The following is a 17608-nucleotide window of genomic DNA, read 5'->3' as shown; positions in this document are numbered from 1 at the left end:
AGCCAGAGAATGACTTTCCCCTTATTAAGACATTGCTTTTCCCCTTAGGTGTCCTGGAGAATATTCAAATGCCAGACTCACAGGAAGAACATATACTCTCATGCCTCCCGTTTTATTCTGAGAGTGTTGGTTCCTGCTATGGTCTGTAAAGACAGAACCATCCCATCTCTATGTGGCTCAGAGTCCATTAGATAGCTCTGCAGGCTCACAGTTTTTCTTATTACAATTTTGTGGGCTAATTAAATGAACTCACAATGGCCTTGTTAGGTATATATGGGGAAAACATAATTGTATTAGTTTTCTGAGTTTTTAAGAGATGATGCAGGTCTTCCTTAAATATAGAAATAATCTATTTTTCTCATATTGAAGAATATTTTTGTTAATTATGTAGATGTTATAAATTTGAAAGGAAACTTCTAGTGCTTTTGTATGTAGCCATACTAATGTGAACTTATTCATGCTAGCTTTTCCAGTGTATAGCTCATAAACCAACATCCTGGAACATTTTGGTAAATGACCTATCTTACACACAAAGAGTAAAGTTCATTCACCTAGGAAACATCTGTGTATTCAGAATTGTGGCCACAGAACATCAGGAAGGCTTCTTTGTGTTATTAACGGACTCTCCCAAAGAATTAGCTCTGTCCTTTCACGTTTGCTCAATAAGTAGCAACGCAAAATTTTTAAAAGCAGATTAAATTACTAAAGAGAAAGCATCCCATGTGAACTGTTGCCAATCTGAACAGAAAGAGAATATATAGGGGCGCCTGGGTGGCTCAGTTGGTTAAGCGACTGCCTTCGGCTCAGGTCATGATCCTGGAGTCTTGGGATCGAGTCCCGCATCGGGCTCCCTGCTCGGCAGGGAGTCTGCTTCTCCCGCTGACCCACCCCCCTCTCATGCTCTCTCTATCTCATTCTCTCTCAAATAAATGAATAAAATCTTTAAAAAAAAAAAAAAAGAAAGAATATATAGATATTCATATATACATATCAAATACTTCTACAGATGTACGCACACACTTTATTGAATGGGCCTCCTCAGGCCCTGCGTTATTAATAGAATAAGACTCTTTTTGAGAGAAGCAATGTGTAAAGAGAGGAAATGCTGAGAAATGATCTATATCATGGTGCTTTAAAAATTGTTTCCTGTAGGATTTAAAAGATTTAAAATTTTCAAAGTAAGAAAGCTACCGGAATTCTAATGAAAAACTTATTCTATGAAGGGGTGATTGCAGATAGATAGATCGGTCGTCATGTTTTCCTGACCTAACGACAGAGTACAGTCTCTTACTTCTTTGTTACCAGACTTAACTACCATATGCGTTAGGTGCAGAATATTTCCCACCAACAGAGACTCTGTCAAAAGGTTATCACTGTTGGTGAATATATGTACGTGATTTACAGCAATGCATAGAGGACTCTCTTTGGTACCAAGTAGTGAGGTGCACTACAAATAGAATACAAGGCTGACTTACTGTTCTACCACTTTATCTATAATGTTCTAATTCAGTGCAGAAGCTCTGTAGTGTCCTTGAGCAACTGTCATATCCTGGAGTGGTAACACTTTCTTGTTTTCTTTTTCCTTTTTTTTAAGGTTAGTCTGTTTTTCTAAGGTGACAAGCACGTGCAGTTCTTTGTTATTAAATATCAATCTTGTAAATACTCTAAGATTCTTGTTTTCCAGAAATTATCCCGGTATGGAAATGGGTCTGATTTTTGTTCTTACCACATAAAATTTGCGTATTTCCTACCATGAAGTCTAAGTGACTCGGAGAGAGCATGAAAGTGTGTCCCCACATGTCGATGAAGAAGGAAAACTCACTTTGGAAGAGGCATGACATCCTGTAAAATATGGGGAATTAGGAAGGGATTTTAAAATGTCTGGATAACCGTAAAGCATTTGTAAAATCAGGAGGTGAGTAATGGAGCTCCGTTGCCTTGAGCCAACAACAGACTTAGCTTCAGTCTACAAATGGGACCACATGAATTCTCTGTAGTTTCTCTGTAGTTGATCAGTTTAAACCACACAGTCTAATTGAGTGACTGAGTTATTGCTGCAAATGTCATGGCAAGTGGGAGGAGGGAATGACCAGAGTCCGTATCCGAAGAAGTTTGGAGAAAACTCACCCTGGTTTTTGCTTCGCTGCTTCTTTTGTGCCTTAAATCCTTACTATGTACAATGATAATGGGTGATTATTGATGTAAGTAAAAGTTAAGTTGTGCTTATCATTTTTATGTGATTTATGTTTAGAACTTCTCTTTGTAAGGAAAATTATTTGTGCTTTGATCAAACTATGAGCATTAGTTTTTTTTTTTAAATTTCTGTATCAGTGCTCATTCTGAAATATGAAAGTTTACTGTATCTCTTGAGTAAATAGATCTTTGTTTTATTTAACTAAAATGTGTCTGGCTGTTTTATTGTTTGTTTACAATGTTGTGTGGTTATATTTCATTTACCAATTCTCTGCATGACGTTTTTCACAAATGCAGTAGAAACTTTTTGATTTAAACCATGTGGAAATTCAACACACCAAACAATACTTCTGTTTCTATTTGGCATGGATATTAAGCTTCATTATGTAAAGAAAAATTGTTTACATCTTCATATACATGTTGTTTAGTTGATGAAATTTTCAGGTATATTAAAAAACATTGTTTTTTCTTTTATGAAATGGTATTAGGGAAACACAGGTCCAAAGTTTTTGTTATGTGATAAATAAAGATATCTTTAAAAACAGAACAAATTGCCCAACTTAACACATATTTTGTGTAGATATGGATATGGGAATAAACTTACAATTGGTTTTTAAACTTACAGTTTTACAAAGAGTTTAGCTAAAATTCGGCTTCCAATTGTGGGCGAGTCACCTGCTTTCATTCTACTGAATTAAAGTCATTTTATGCTTTCCCTTCATGTTTGAGAAACAAAGGTCGTTAAGGACGAGCCCTCTTGATACGTAATAACAAAATATGTGGGTTGAGGTACACAGCTGAGCATAATACCTCTTGAGCAGTTGACCCAAGTATCTTTGTTATTCTATGAGAGTGAAAAAGGAAACCTCACCAATAAAGAAGGCATCTGGATTGCCGAAGTCAAATCTTACACACTTCCTACAATCAACGATTGTCATTTCTAAAGCAACTAGCCATGCACTGCTTATAAAATTCTTATTTATGAGAATAAACATACAGCTTTTCTGCAGGTTTCCAAGTGTTTCCCCCCCTCCCCCAATGGGACCTTAATCTCTTGAATGTTTGTTAGGATCTCTCAAATGCCCTCACAAACTCAATCTTCCATTAAAGAGACAAATGATGCAGAGACATCCTGCACTTCTCTTTCCATTTGTTATTGGTTTCATAATAACAAAATGATTTTAAAATGCAAAACAAAAACAATACACATCAGGTTTAAGACTCGAGGTGATGCCCCTTGTTTTTACTGTATTTGTTCTTTGTGGATACAGAGAAGCGTGAGGATTACTGTGGTTCTCCCCTGACTCTGGCTGCTAATTTATTGGTTTGTCTTCCTTCTCTTTGAATCTTTGTGGTTTCCCTGAGCAACCTCACATGCAGTCATGATATTAACAGTCACCTCTGTACTTGTGACTCCCAGATCTGGGTCTCCAGGGCAGGTGTCTTCTGCATGGGAGCTCCAGACCTGGGCATACAACTCTCAGTTGGATACCCCATAGTTGCCTCAAACCCAAATGTTCCATTTTCTTGAAAATATATTTATTCTTAATTTTTTTTATTGTTCCTGTGAGTGGCCAGCAGGGCAGGGAAGCAGAACCAACATGTTTCTTTCTCTTTTAAGTTTTTATTTTAATTCCAGGATATTAACATTCAGTGTTGTATGAGTTTCAGCTGTACAACATATTGATTTGACATTGGTATACATTATGACATGCCCACCGCAGTAAGTGTAGTTACCCTCTGTCGCCGTGCAAAGTTATAACAGTATTATTGACTGTATTCCCTATGCTTTACTTTACATCTCGTTAGCACCATTTATTGAACATGCTGTCTTTTCCCCCATCGATTGGTAGTGGGAACGATACCAAGTTCCCATGTGTTTTAGGGACATTCTTGGGTCAAGATTGGAGGAGAATACTGTTATGGACTGAATTATCTTCCCCCCGCCCCGAATTTGTATGTGGAAATCTCCGACCCCAGTGTGACTGTATTTGGAGATAGGGTCCTCATGGAGGAGGTCATAAGGGTGGGGCCTAAACCTGCAGGACAGGTGTCCTTACAAGAAGAGAAGAGACGTGAGTTTCTGCTCCTGGCTTGCACACACAGAGGAAGGGACAAGTGAGGCACAGCGAGAAGGCAATTCTCTACAAGCCAGCCCTCCGTTTGCCTCTCCAGAAACCAGATCCGCCAGCACCTTGATTAAGGACTTCTACCTCCAGAACGGCGAGAAAATAAGTGTCTGTGCTGAAGTCACCCCATCCGTTGTGTCTTGTTATGGCAACCAAACAGAAGAACACAGATCCCTTCTTGCTGGGTCCTGAATTATGTAATAGGATTTTTTTTTATTGTCAGTGAATATACAGGAGAAAATACTAGTTTAGAACTTTTATTTTCAACAAATTCTCTTTATACTCAAGATAACATTAATTTTGTATCCTATATTATCCACATTTGTTTTCTAGGCTCCTGCTAATGAGCCCCCTTCCTTAGAAGAGTATGAGAGGCTACCTCAGTGGAGACATGGATCCAAGGAGGCTCTGCCCAGGGTCAAGCTCCCCATAGAGAGTCTGGATGCTGCTTCTCCACCCATGTGGTGACTATTCTTTTCTTTTATATCCAGGATGGTTGACAAGAGCGAGATGCAATGGGAAACATGTCTCATCTAAGGTACTGAAAGGCAGGATTCCTCTCTAATTAAAAAAAAAAAAAAAAGAGCAAGCATGCAAAAATGGTCATGACAATGTGCTAATTAAAAAGGCATGTGATACTCCATGCTTGAAGCTTTCCCTTTCCCAAAACTTTTAGATATGATCTCTCTCTCTCTCTTTTTTTTTTTTTAAATATGTGATCTCTTGGGACAGGAATCTCTTGGGTCCAAGTCTTGGAGGTTCCTAGCTCTTCTTGTGATCGTGTATTAAATTCTTGTGTTCATAGATGAAGGAAGCATGTTTGTGACAAATAGCCTATTTGTCTATTTATAGAGGAGGATCTGTCCATAGATTGTCTGGCCTCATGTTCTGCTTCCCCTCTGTTCTGTTGAGCTCCTTATGCTGAAACTTCATTTTTAAATAATATAGCTTTATAATAAGAAGGGATGTTTGGTTGCATGAACCCCCCAACTCCATTCAAAACTATCTTGGCTCTTTATTGTTTCATAGACATTTATAGGCTAAACTTGTCAGGATCCATGAAAAGCTCTGTTGAGATTTTCATTAAAACTGCATAGGGTGATGGGTATTAAAGAGGGCACATACTGCATGGAGCACTGGGTGTTATACACAAACAATGAATCATGGAACACTACATCTAAAACTAATGATGTAATGTAGGGGATTAACATAACATAATAAAAAAACTGCATAGATCTTTATAATATTGAGATAGCTATAAATTTGAAGCTTTCATTTATCCAGGACTTTAAAAAAAAATCCCAAAACTTTCATACTTTTTACTGTAAAGGTCGTGAACATCTTTTAATATATTTATTCCCAGAGAGTTTATAGTTCTGTGGCTATTGGGAATTGAATAATTTTTTAAAGTTATGTTTTCCAATGATATATTTATGATATTGAGGGATGCCATTGATTTCTGTAAATTGATTTTGTATTTAGCACCTTGCTGCACTCCCTTATTAAAAGTAGTTTGTAAGTTTCTGTGGGATTTTTAATGAAGACTATCATGCTGTGTGCAAAACTAACACTTATTCTTTTTCTTTTCCAATCCTAAAATATTTTTTTCTTTCCTATTCTTATTGAACTAGCTAGAGCCTCCATCACATCTTGAATGGAAGGGACAATAGTGGATATTTTTGTCTTTCCCTGATATTAAGGGAATGCTTCCGGTATTTAACATTAAATGTAACATTTGTTTATATTTTTGGTAGGTACCAAGTTAAATTTCTCTTTCACCTGTAGTTTCCTAAGAAGTTGCTTTATTTGCGAACTCTGAAAGGATGAGCTATGAGTGATTTTTATAAAACTCTGCATCTGTTAAGATTTTCATTCTTTTTTCCCTTTAGTTTTTTTCAATGTTGTGAATTACCTTAGTTTTTTTACTAATGTTAAGCTGTTACTACCTTCTTTTTTTTTAATATATATATTTTTTATTTATTCATTTGAGACACACAGATACAGAGAGAGAGAGAGAGCATGAGCAGGGGGAGAGGGAGAGGGAGAAACAGGCTCCCCGCTGAGCCAGGACCCCCGAAATGGGGCTCAATCCCAGGACCCTGAGATCATGACCTGAGCTGAAGGCAGACGCTTAACCATCTGAGCCACCCAAGCGTCCCATGTTACTACCTTCTTAGGACAAATAGTAACTGGTAATATGTACATGCATTTTTATACATTGAGGGACTTGATTTGCTAATACTTAGGATTTGTATGTCTATGTTTGTACATGGAATTGAGCTCTTTCGATTGAGTCTCATATGACCTTTTTCTGGTTTTCCTCTCAAAGATATAATTCCTTCCCAAAATAAGGAGGAGGGGTTTCCCTCCTTTTCTGATTCACTAAACATTTTGCAGTTGTGGGTCATCTCTTTCTTGAGGGCTTGATTGCTTTTAAAACTGCCCGTGCCTTGTATCGTGTGTGTGTGTGTGTTTGAAGTTGTTTTGTTTTGTTTTTTAATTTAATTTCTTTAGTGGTTACATGCCTAATAGATTTTCTGTTTGTTGAGTCAAGTTGGCAATTTATATTTAGCTAGAAAATTGTTCATTTCCTTCATGTTTCAAGTTTGTTTGCCAAAGCTATTTATAGTATTCTTTTAAAACATTTTAAAACTCTTGTCTAAATGTTGTCATGTTCTCTCTTTTTTTGATTTCTAGGATTGTTTATATCTCCTTTTTCTTCCTTGTTCAGTATCACCAGATATTTGTTTTTATTAATGTTTTTTAAAAATACCCAATTTTCTGATTCTCTATACTCTTTTTCGGTTTCATTATTGCTCTCGATTCTTATCCCTCATATTTCCTTCCCTCTGTTTTCTGTGTGTTTTCCGTAACTCCTTAGGTCGAATGCCTTGCTAATCATATTTTAGGCTTGATTCATTTCTAATGTGTGCCTTTGAGGCTGTCCATCTACCAATATGTGGCATATTCCCTATAACCGCAAGTTCCAATATAAGTTATTTTTTATTGTCATTTGGCTCGAGATAGTTTTTGTAAGTTTCTCTATTTTCCCCACTGACTCCCGGGTCAGGGGCATGGGCAGGGGATGCTATTGGCACCCCATCCAGATCTTATTTTACTTGGCCAGTGCACCCATCCACTGAGTGCTGTGAGTGTTGACTTCCTCTGAAGAAGTCAAACAGAAACTGTCTTGCCCAGAAGGTCCCATTCTCACAGTGACGGCTTGCAGCCAATGACCGACTGACGTGGGAGGAAATAATGTGAGCCCCGCCGTCTCAAGATGACACCAACTCAATGGTACAGTTTGTGCTCCAGACCTCCCCGTGAGATCAGGCTACTTTTCTGCGGGGCTACTGTCTTTACTTTCCCCTCTGCCCTCTCCTCTTTCTCTCACTCTTCTTCTCCCTCCTTCTGTTGATCATACAAGAGTCCTCATCTCAGTTTCTGCATCTAGAAGATATGACCTAAGACAGGGGTACCAGAATAGCATGGGCTTGGGAAATAGATTTTTCGGGTGGAATTTTGGAGGAGGAGCCCTCAGGAGTCAGACAGCAATGGGTGTCCCATGACTGGAGGTAGGTGGAGTTCTGATAGTCTCTGGGGTACTGGGTCATCTGTGGTAAGGTCGGAGGGCATGTAGGTGGAAGGGGTGTACTGGCTGGTGCAGTGTCTCTGGAATTTGAGAGGTACATGGGGGAAGTGGTTACACTAAGGAGGAAGGCTGGAATTAGGTTGCTCTTGCTAAGTGCTCTTTGAACACTGAAGAAAGGAAATGACATGTTCAGGTCTGTTAATCAGCAATTTAAAGCAGAGTGTGAAATTCCAAGGGCCTCATTGGCAGCATTTAAAAGAATTCTTTCCTACTATGTTCAGAGGCAGATAGAGCTGAAGACCAAACCCAGGACATAATGAGAGAAGAAGAAGTCAAAGAAGGCTGAGTTGTCAGCCTAGAGAAGTGTCCTTTATGGCATTGCCAGGTCCTCAAATGGGGAAGGACTGGGAACCCAAGACCTGGTGTGGGACCATCAGGGTAGATGCAGTTGAGAACCTTGAACCTACTCTAGTTTCTCCTGAACCCTCTAGATCTGAAGAAATTACTCCCTCTCATTGGAAATTAGAGTCCCCCTTTGCTTGAATACTATGCAGAGGTCTCATTCAAGGGCAGACCATTTACTGGATTGTGCTTCCCATCTTGCAAGAACCGGAATAACATGGCTGCATGGAGCCTGGGGATGTTGGGTCAAGTCGGGAAGAATATACAGCAGGATGGAGAGCTTGCCAACTTGGAGGCATGCTCTGGTGACACAAGATTGAATTCCCCAGCACAGGCCCTGGGACACAGTACTAATATGCTACTGGGATCGCTTTTAGAAGACTGGAAAAAGCACTGGTTCCAATTAAATGAAATATAGGTGTCAGGCAGTCATGGCAGGCTATGGAGGAAGAAATAAAAAAAATACCTAGATGTGAGCATGCTAGAATAAGTCTCCTATGTAAGACATGAAAGTGTTAGGAGAGCTTGGAAGATATGCCACTTATGAAGGTAATGAATGTGCTGGTGAGCACCAGCATTTTTTAGAAGCTCAGCAGTAGCTATATTTTGTAGGCTAGAATGGATGGTAGGAGATGCTGTTACAGAACTGGGCTTTGTAGCAACAATAAAGATGATGGGATCCCAGAATAGCACTTAACCAAAGCAAAGCTGGAGTAATTACTGTTGTGAACAGCAGTATTGGATTGGCATCCACAGGACCCTGCCTTGCAGAATCCGCAAGAATGGTCAATAGGATAGGTGTTCCTAAAGGCAAGATAGATGGGCAGCTAACAAGGATGTTGCTTAATATATATGACCAAATGGAGTAAAGAATGAGCAGAAGGCTGAAGTTAGTTGCCCCAATAAGTGGCCACAATCCTTTGCCTGGTTTTCAGTCTGTGCTATTTTTTTAGTCCCAGAACCAATTAACTACAGAGGCTAGGTCCTCATGGAGAAGGACCCTGAAACACCATGACATGGGCAGTTTGGTAATTTCCTCACTCCTTCCCCAAAAGGAACTATAGACGTGTACTTGGATAACCATACATGGAAGAAAGGGATATGCCCAGTACTTTGAGCACTGTGGATACAGGTTCCAAGTTGACACTGATTTGGGGGGACCCAAAGTGATATCCTGGCCTCCTCTATCATTGTAGAGACATAGGGGAGTCAGATCATACATGGGAGTCCCAGCCAAGGTCCATATCACAGTGGGTCCACTAGGTACACAGACCCACCCAGGGTCATTTCCTCAGGCCCAAATAAAGAATTAGAGTGACCGTTCCCAACCCTCACCTTGATTCCTATGGCCTGAAGAGTAGGAGTTATTACAGAGGGAAAGGCCAAGAAACTTTCCCTGCAGGCCAAGAGAATAACTCTCGCATGTTGAGAGAATGACAGAGGTCAGTGCTATTCTTAAAGATTTAAAGGACTCAAGGGTGGAAGCCCCATTATATCGCCATTTAATTAACTAGGCCTGGCTACTGCAAATAGTAGCAATAATACAGTACCACCATGTAACAAATAGCCCCAATTCCAAAAGCTTGTTTCAGATGTAGTGTCTTTATTAGAAAAGATTAACACAGCCTCTGGTACATGGTATGTACCTGTGTTGATCAGGCATATGTGTCCTCTTCAATACCCAATAAGAAGGAGAATCAATCTGCATTTCTATGGGCTGGTCAAGAGTAAACATTCGTGGTCTTACTAAAAGGCTATGTTATTTCTTTGGATATCCACACCACTGTTACAGCTCTTTTCTGGTGAGTGGTTGGCTGTATCTTATTTCATTCTTTTACTTTCAGCCTCTCTGTGCCATTATAAAAGTATCTTTTGTCAATGGCATATAAGTGGATTTTTAAAAATTCAGTCTATGAATTTTGTGCTTAAAAAGGGAATTTACTTCCTTTACATATATTTTTACTTCATTGTGTGATCTCATTTTGATATATCTATTTTTCATATTTACTTTATTTCCTAATTCTAGAAAATTCTCAAAGAATTTCTGGAAAATTCTCAGTTTTACCATTTTAAATAATACCTTAGTTCCATTCTATATTTTCTGTCCTATAACTTTCCTTAGATATGTATTGGGCATTTAATTCATTTTCCAAGTCATGGTCTTTCTTTATATTTTTACCCATTTATATTTTATGCTGGTTTATGGGTAATTACTTCAGATATTTCTTCAGTTCCCCAAATCTTTCCCTTTTTTAAAAGATTTTATTTATTTATTTGAGAGAGAGAGAGCATGAACAGGGGGAGGAACAGAAGGAGAGGGAGAAGCAGACAGCCTGCTGAGTAGGGAGCCTGACTCGGGCTCTATCCCAGGACCCCAGGATCATGACCTGAGCTGAAGGCATAGGCTTAACCAACGAACCACCCAGCTGCCCCTCCCCACATCTTTCTTTAGCAGCATCTAACCTACTGGATTTTTTTTTTTTAAGATTAATGACTATGGTTATAACATTTATTAATCTACATGCACTCAACATAGCATATAAATATATAAAGCAAATATTAACAGACTGAAGGAGAAGTAGGCAGCAATAAAATAACAGTAGGGGACTTTAATAACCCAGTCTCAACAACAGATAGATCATCCAGCCAGAAAATCAACAAGAAAACAGCAGCTATGAACCATACTTTGAGCCAAATGGAGCTAACAGACATACACAGAACATTCCATCCAAGAGAAGCAGAAATCACATTCTTCTCAAGTGTGCCTGGATCCTTCTCAGAATAGATGATATGTAGGCCACAAAACAAGTCTTAACAAATTTAAGAAGGTTGAAATCACATCAAGAATCTTTTCTGACTACAATGGTATGAAACTAGAAATGAGGAGGAAAAGTTGGAAAGTGCAAATGTATGTAGAAATGAAGTAGCACTGCTAAACAGCCAATGCATTAAATAATCAAAGGGGAAGTCAAAAAGTATCCTGAGACAAAGAAAATGGAAACACAACATACCAAAACTTATGGGATGCTGCAAAAGTAGTCCTGAGGGAATTTTACAATGATAAATGCTTACATTAAGAGAAAAGAAAGATCTCAAACAACCTAGCCTACACATCAAGGAACTAGGAAAAGGACAACAAAATAAGCCAAAAGTTAGCAAGAAGGAAGGAAATAACTGAGATTAGGGCAGAAATAAATGAAATACACTAGAAAGACAATAGGAAGATCAATGAAACTAAGAGCTGTTTTTGAAAATATAAACAAAATCGATAAACCTTTAACCAAACTAACCAAGAGAAAAGGAGAAACTCAAATAAGGTGGTAAAAGTGGAGATATTACAGTTGGTATCACAGAAGTACAAAAGACTACTATGAACAATTATATGTCAACAAATTGGATTACTTGGAAGAAATAAATATAATCCTAGACACATATAATCTATCAAGACTGAATCATGAAGAAATGGAAAATTTGAATAGATAAATAATGACTAAAGAGATTAAAGCAGTAATCAAAACTCTCTCAGCAAAGAAAAGTTGAGGACCAGATGGCTTCAGTGGTGAATTCTACTAAATATTTAAAGAAGAATTAATGCTAATCCTTCTCAAACTCCTCCAAAACATTGAAGAAGAGGGAACACTCCCAAACTCATTTTATGAAGCTAGCATTACTCTCATACAAAAGCAAAATAAGGACAATACAAGAAAAGAAAATTGTAGGCCAATAATGTCTGGTGAACATATATGCAAAAACCCTCAACAAAATAGCAGGAAACTGAATTCAACAATACATTAAAAGGATCACACACCTGATCGAGTAGGATTCATCCTTGTGATGCAAGGGTAGTTCAACATCTGCGAATCAACAAACACACACCACATTAACAGAATGAAGGGTAAAAACCATATGAACATGTCAATAGATACATAAAACACATTTGACAAAATTCAACATCCTTTGATAAAAACAACTTCAACAAATTATGTGTAGAAGGAATGCACCTCAACATAATAAAGGCCATCTATGACAAGCCCAAAAAACATCCTAATGGTGAAAAGCTGAAAGTTTTTCCTGTAAGACTAGCAGTGAGACAAGAGTGTTTATTTACCACTACTATTCAACATGGTACTAGAATTCTTAGAGTAATTAAGCAAGAAAAAAAAGTAGGCATCCATATCAGAGAGGAAGAAGTAAAATTGTCACTGTTTGCAGATAACATATCATAATTGAAAATCCTAAAGACTCCCCCAAAACACTGTTAGAATTAATAAATTCAGTAAAGTTGCAGGTTACAGAGCCAACATATAAAAATCAGTTGTGTTTATAAACATAAACAACAAGCTATCTAGAAAAGAAATTAAGAAAATAATTCCACTTATAATAGCATCAAAAGAATAAACTACATAGGAATCAATTTAACCAAGGAGGTGAAAGATCTATACAATGAAAACTATAAGACTATGAAACTATAAGAAAGAAATCAAAGAAACACAAGTGGAAAGCTATCCTATATTCATAGATAGGATAAAATTAATAGTTTAAATGTCAATCCTACCCAAAGCAGTCTACACATTCAGTGCAGTCCCTATCAAAATTCTAATGGCATTTTCCCCCATAGAAATAGATAAAAGAATCCTAAGATTTGTATAGAACCACAAAAGACTCTGAATAGCTGAAGTGTTGAAAGAAGAATAAAGTTGGAGGCATTACACTTCCTGGTTTCAAACTATATTACACAGTTGTAGTAATCAAAAGAGCTGGCATAAGAATAGACACATTGGCCAGTGGGATAGAATGGAGAGCCCAGAAATAGACCTATGCATATAGGGTCAACTAATCCTTACAAAGACACCAGGAATACTCAAAGAGAAAAGATGACCTCTTTAATAAATGGTGCTGGAAGAACTGGATATCCACATGCAGAAGAATGAAATTGGGCCCCTATCTTACGACACTCACAAAAGTTAACCTGGAATGGATTAAAGACTTAAATGTAAGACCTAAAACCATAAACCCTTAGAAGAACGCCTAGAAGAAAAAGCTCCTTGACATTGACATGACACTAATTTTTTGGATTTAACACCAAAAGCACAAGCAATAAAAGCAAAAAACAAGTGGACTACAAGTTAAAAAGCTTCTGCACAGAAAAAGAAACAATGAACAAAATGAAAAGGCAGGCTACAGAACTGGAGAAAATATTTGCAAGCCATCTATCTGACATGGGGTTAATATCCAAAATACATAAGGAACTCATAAAACTAAATAGCAAAAAACCCTAATAACCTTTTCTAAAAATGTGCAAAGGAACTGAATAGACATTTTCTCCAAGAACATATACAAATGGCTGACAGGTATATGAAAAGATGCTCAATATCACTAAGAATCAGGGAAATGGCAAAACTACCATAAGATAGCCCCTCAAATCTGTTAGGATGGCTGTTATCAAAAGGACAAGAGATAACACATGTTGGTGAGGATGTGTCCCTTGCACAGTGTTGATGGGAATGTAAATGGGTGCAGCCATTATGGAAAACAGTATGGAGCCTCCTCAAAAGATTTAAAATAGTACTACCCTATGATCCAGCAATTGTACATCCAGAGAAAATGAAGTATCTCAGATACATGCACTCCCGTGTTCACTGCAGCATTATTCACATTAGCCAAGACATGGAAAAAAACTTGTGTCTGTCAATAGACAAATGGATAAAGAAAATGTAGTACCTAAATATAATGGAACATAGTTCAGTCACGAGAAAGAAGGAAATATTGCCATTTGTGCCAACATGGATGGACCTAGAGGACATGAGGCCAAGTGAAATAAACCAAAGAATGGCAAATAGTATGATCTCACTTGTATGTGGAGTCTCAAAAGCAGAGAGTAAGATGGTGGTTACCAGGGGCTGGGGGTAGGGGAAATGAGATGTCGGTCATGGGTATAAACTTTTTATTAGTTTATACAACATGGTGACTAGAGTTCGCAATTTTATATTGCCAAGAGAGTAGGTTTTTAGGGTTCTTACCACACCCACACACAAAAAGATAACTATAGGAGGTGACGGAGGTGTTAATTAGCTTGATTGTGGCAATCATTTCACAGTGTATATGTATATCAAATCATGTTGTACCATAAATATGTATATATATATAAAAATATATATATTTATATATTATATATATATAAATTTTCATTGTTCAATTATACCTCAGTAAATCTGGGAAAAAATGGCTGGTTCTTTGGCAGAAGCTCTACTTAGTTTTTCAAATTGGTTCTTTTGTCTGTTTGGAGGTTCTGTTGTTTTATTATGTCTCAAAGCCCTTTTCCAAATTTAATAATTTTGAACATACTTAAATTTAAATATTTAATTATAGACCCATAAGACTTTAAAAGCTACTGTTTGTGCCTCCTTGGGTGTCCATTTCCCCGTTTGCCATGTCTGCTGACTTGACCTCCCGAGGTCTTTCCCTTGCACGGCTTACACCTTGTTACCATGAGCTCATCTTTGTTCTTTATTTTGCATGAGACAAGTATACTCTGGGTTCTGGAAATGTCTCTGGAAAGGCTTCACATTTCCTTTTGCCACTGCCCTAGAGGTTTCATGGTCTTCTGTTTCATCGTTTGAGGAGTCCCACCAGTACTGGCGTAGTATAAATTTGGGACCCCATGAATATTGGAAGGCTGGATTTTAATTTTACGTGTATATGAATTTTTTTCCTATCAAGAAGGTAGTATGGACAGCAAAAGGTCCATGCTATTTCCAGGAGCCTGTGAGCAGAATTTTTCTAATTGCTCATTCATAAACTGACTGTTGTTTGGGGGTTCCTGTCTTGGTCTGTTCAGGCTGCTATAACAACATATTCAGGGCTCGCTGCCTCCTCTACTCTCTCCCACTTTTATTTTGGGTCATTCTTACTGTCTCTGGTGCTTAAGTACACTGGCTTCAGCATTAGGCAGACCTGGTTTGAGTTTTGGCACTCAGCACTTGACGGTGTGACTTAGACAACTTTTTCAACCTCTCTGAGTCTCAGCTTTCTCATTTAGGCAAAGGAGAAAATAACAGTAATTTGTTGACTTGTGAGGATTTATGGAGAGCATACATGGACAGTGCTCTGCAGAGGGCAAGTGCCCTGCAGCTGTTAGATGTCATGATTATTAGCTTCGACTTGGTTTTTGGCATCTTCTTCTGAAACTCTTACCAACTTTCCCTGACTTCTTACTGCTTCTTTACATTATCTATGTTTAAGCCAGAATCAATTTTTTTTTAATTGTTGCTTTTCCATTATTGACAAAAATATTCCCCAAAGCACCACTTTTGGTCTTGCTATACCTTTATTATCTTGGACCTACTAAGTTCATGACTTCTGTCTCTCACTAAAGCTGCTGATTAATTTTCAGGGTGTCCCATATAAAAAGAGGGAGATGGTATTGATGGTGTCTGAGTATGTGTCTATATGAGAGTAGGGATGGGTCAGCCATATTGTGTGTGTATATTTTAAAGATTTTATTTATTTATTTGAGAGGGGAAGGGGCAGAGGGAGAGGGTGAGAGAGAACCCTAAGCAGACTCTGCACTGAGCACAGAGCCCAACACAGGGCTCAATCTCATGACCCTGAGATCATGATCTGAGCCGAAACCAAGAGTCGGATGCCTAACTGACTGAGCCACCCAGGCGCCCCATGTCAGACATATTGTTTTATGTGTCATTATCTTGACATTAGCTTTACTAAGCTTTGCCACATTGAACACACAGACTGTTTACATGTAGATTCAGGGGTTTTGTCTTCATATCTACCTTAGAGCCTTAATTACTGTTGATTCTAACCCATGTAGCCCAAACAGAATATCAGAGGTGATTTGAATGTTATACTGGAAAGTGTCTATTATGCCATCTGTGATGTGGTCAGCATTAGGCTTCCTTTGAAATACTAGTGGGTAACCAGGCCCCTATTTGGACATCATACTAGTATAAGTTTTAAACATGAACATCTTCATCATAATGAAAGGTTTATGGAGCTCCCATCATGTACAGCACTGTGCCTCCCAACTCTGCATCCCAGCATCTCTGGTCCCATCCATGGACGCGACCCCAGTACAAGGAGGGAGGGAGTCACCAGATAGTCACCCATTTTCAATTTTGGAGTCAGATCCCTCTGTGCATTTCCGGAAGACAGTCTCCAGTTAGAAAATAAAACAAAATCGTGATGACGATTTGGGCTACAGACCAGAAGTGCAATGTGTCCTTCGTTTCTAGGAGTGAAATTTTTAAGTCTACTGAGATTATTTCAAGGTCCATGTTCATCATATCCATTTTCTGAAGGAAACTTCCTAGGAAGAGTGTCTGGTTACTTGATGCGGAAATTGCTTTCCTTTCTGGATGGAGACCATCATCCTCAAACTAATTTCCTGTTTAGTGTTCAATATTTGAAAGCAGGAAATTGTCATAATAGATGGGAAGCTTGAGATGATGGTGGAAATGCGTTCAGAAATCTGGTTGCTAGGGAAATCACTGTTGCCTACTTTATTAAAAACCTAGGCCTTATTTGGCATTTCCCCCCTCATTCCTATTCTCATCAATAGCCCATTATCAAAAGAACTTTATTAAATATCGATCTCTGCTTGGCACTATGGGTGATTGGGCCCCTGCCCATTAGCACCTTGTAACAACAAAAACAACGAAGAACCACAAGAACAAAATGACAGTATTAATTTGATACTTAATTATTGATAGACATTCGTCTAAGAACCTTAGTTGGCTTTTAAAAAATGTAGTCCTTACAACAGCCATATGAGGAAGGGACTGTTATTACTTCCATTATATTGATGAAGTGCTTGAGACACAAAGTCAATAATTTACTCAAAGACACACAACTAGTAAATAGAAGAGTCTGGATTCACCCCTTCCCAGCTCACATCATTAACCACTGTGTTCTACTGCTTCTAATCTATTGGGAAAAAACGAGAAAGAATAGAGAGAATGCACACGTAGACCAAAAATATAAATGTGAATTTATTATCGCATGCTAGAGTTTAGCACATTTTGCAGGATGGGGGTGAGAAGAGAATTTGAGGAATTGGATATTGAGGTGAAGCCCTGATCTGCAAAACAGTGAGATTCTGAAAAGACAACTATGTATTTGTAAATTGATTGAAAGGATGGGAGAGGCAGGTGGAGAACAAGAAAGATTACATTTTATTTTATTTTTTAAAAGATTTTATTTATTTATTTGAGAGAGAGAGAGAGTGAGAGAACAAGAGCAGAGGGAATGACAGAGGGAGAGGGAGAAGCAAGCTCCC

Source organism: Mirounga leonina, unplaced genomic scaffold (assembly GCF_011800145.1).
Source record: "Mirounga leonina isolate KUSES-001 unplaced genomic scaffold, KU_Mleo_1.0 Mir_366, whole genome shotgun sequence".
NCBI classification, from domain to species: Eukaryota; Metazoa; Chordata; class Mammalia; order Carnivora; family Phocidae; genus Mirounga; species Mirounga leonina.
This window is presented reverse-complemented; position numbering follows the sequence as displayed.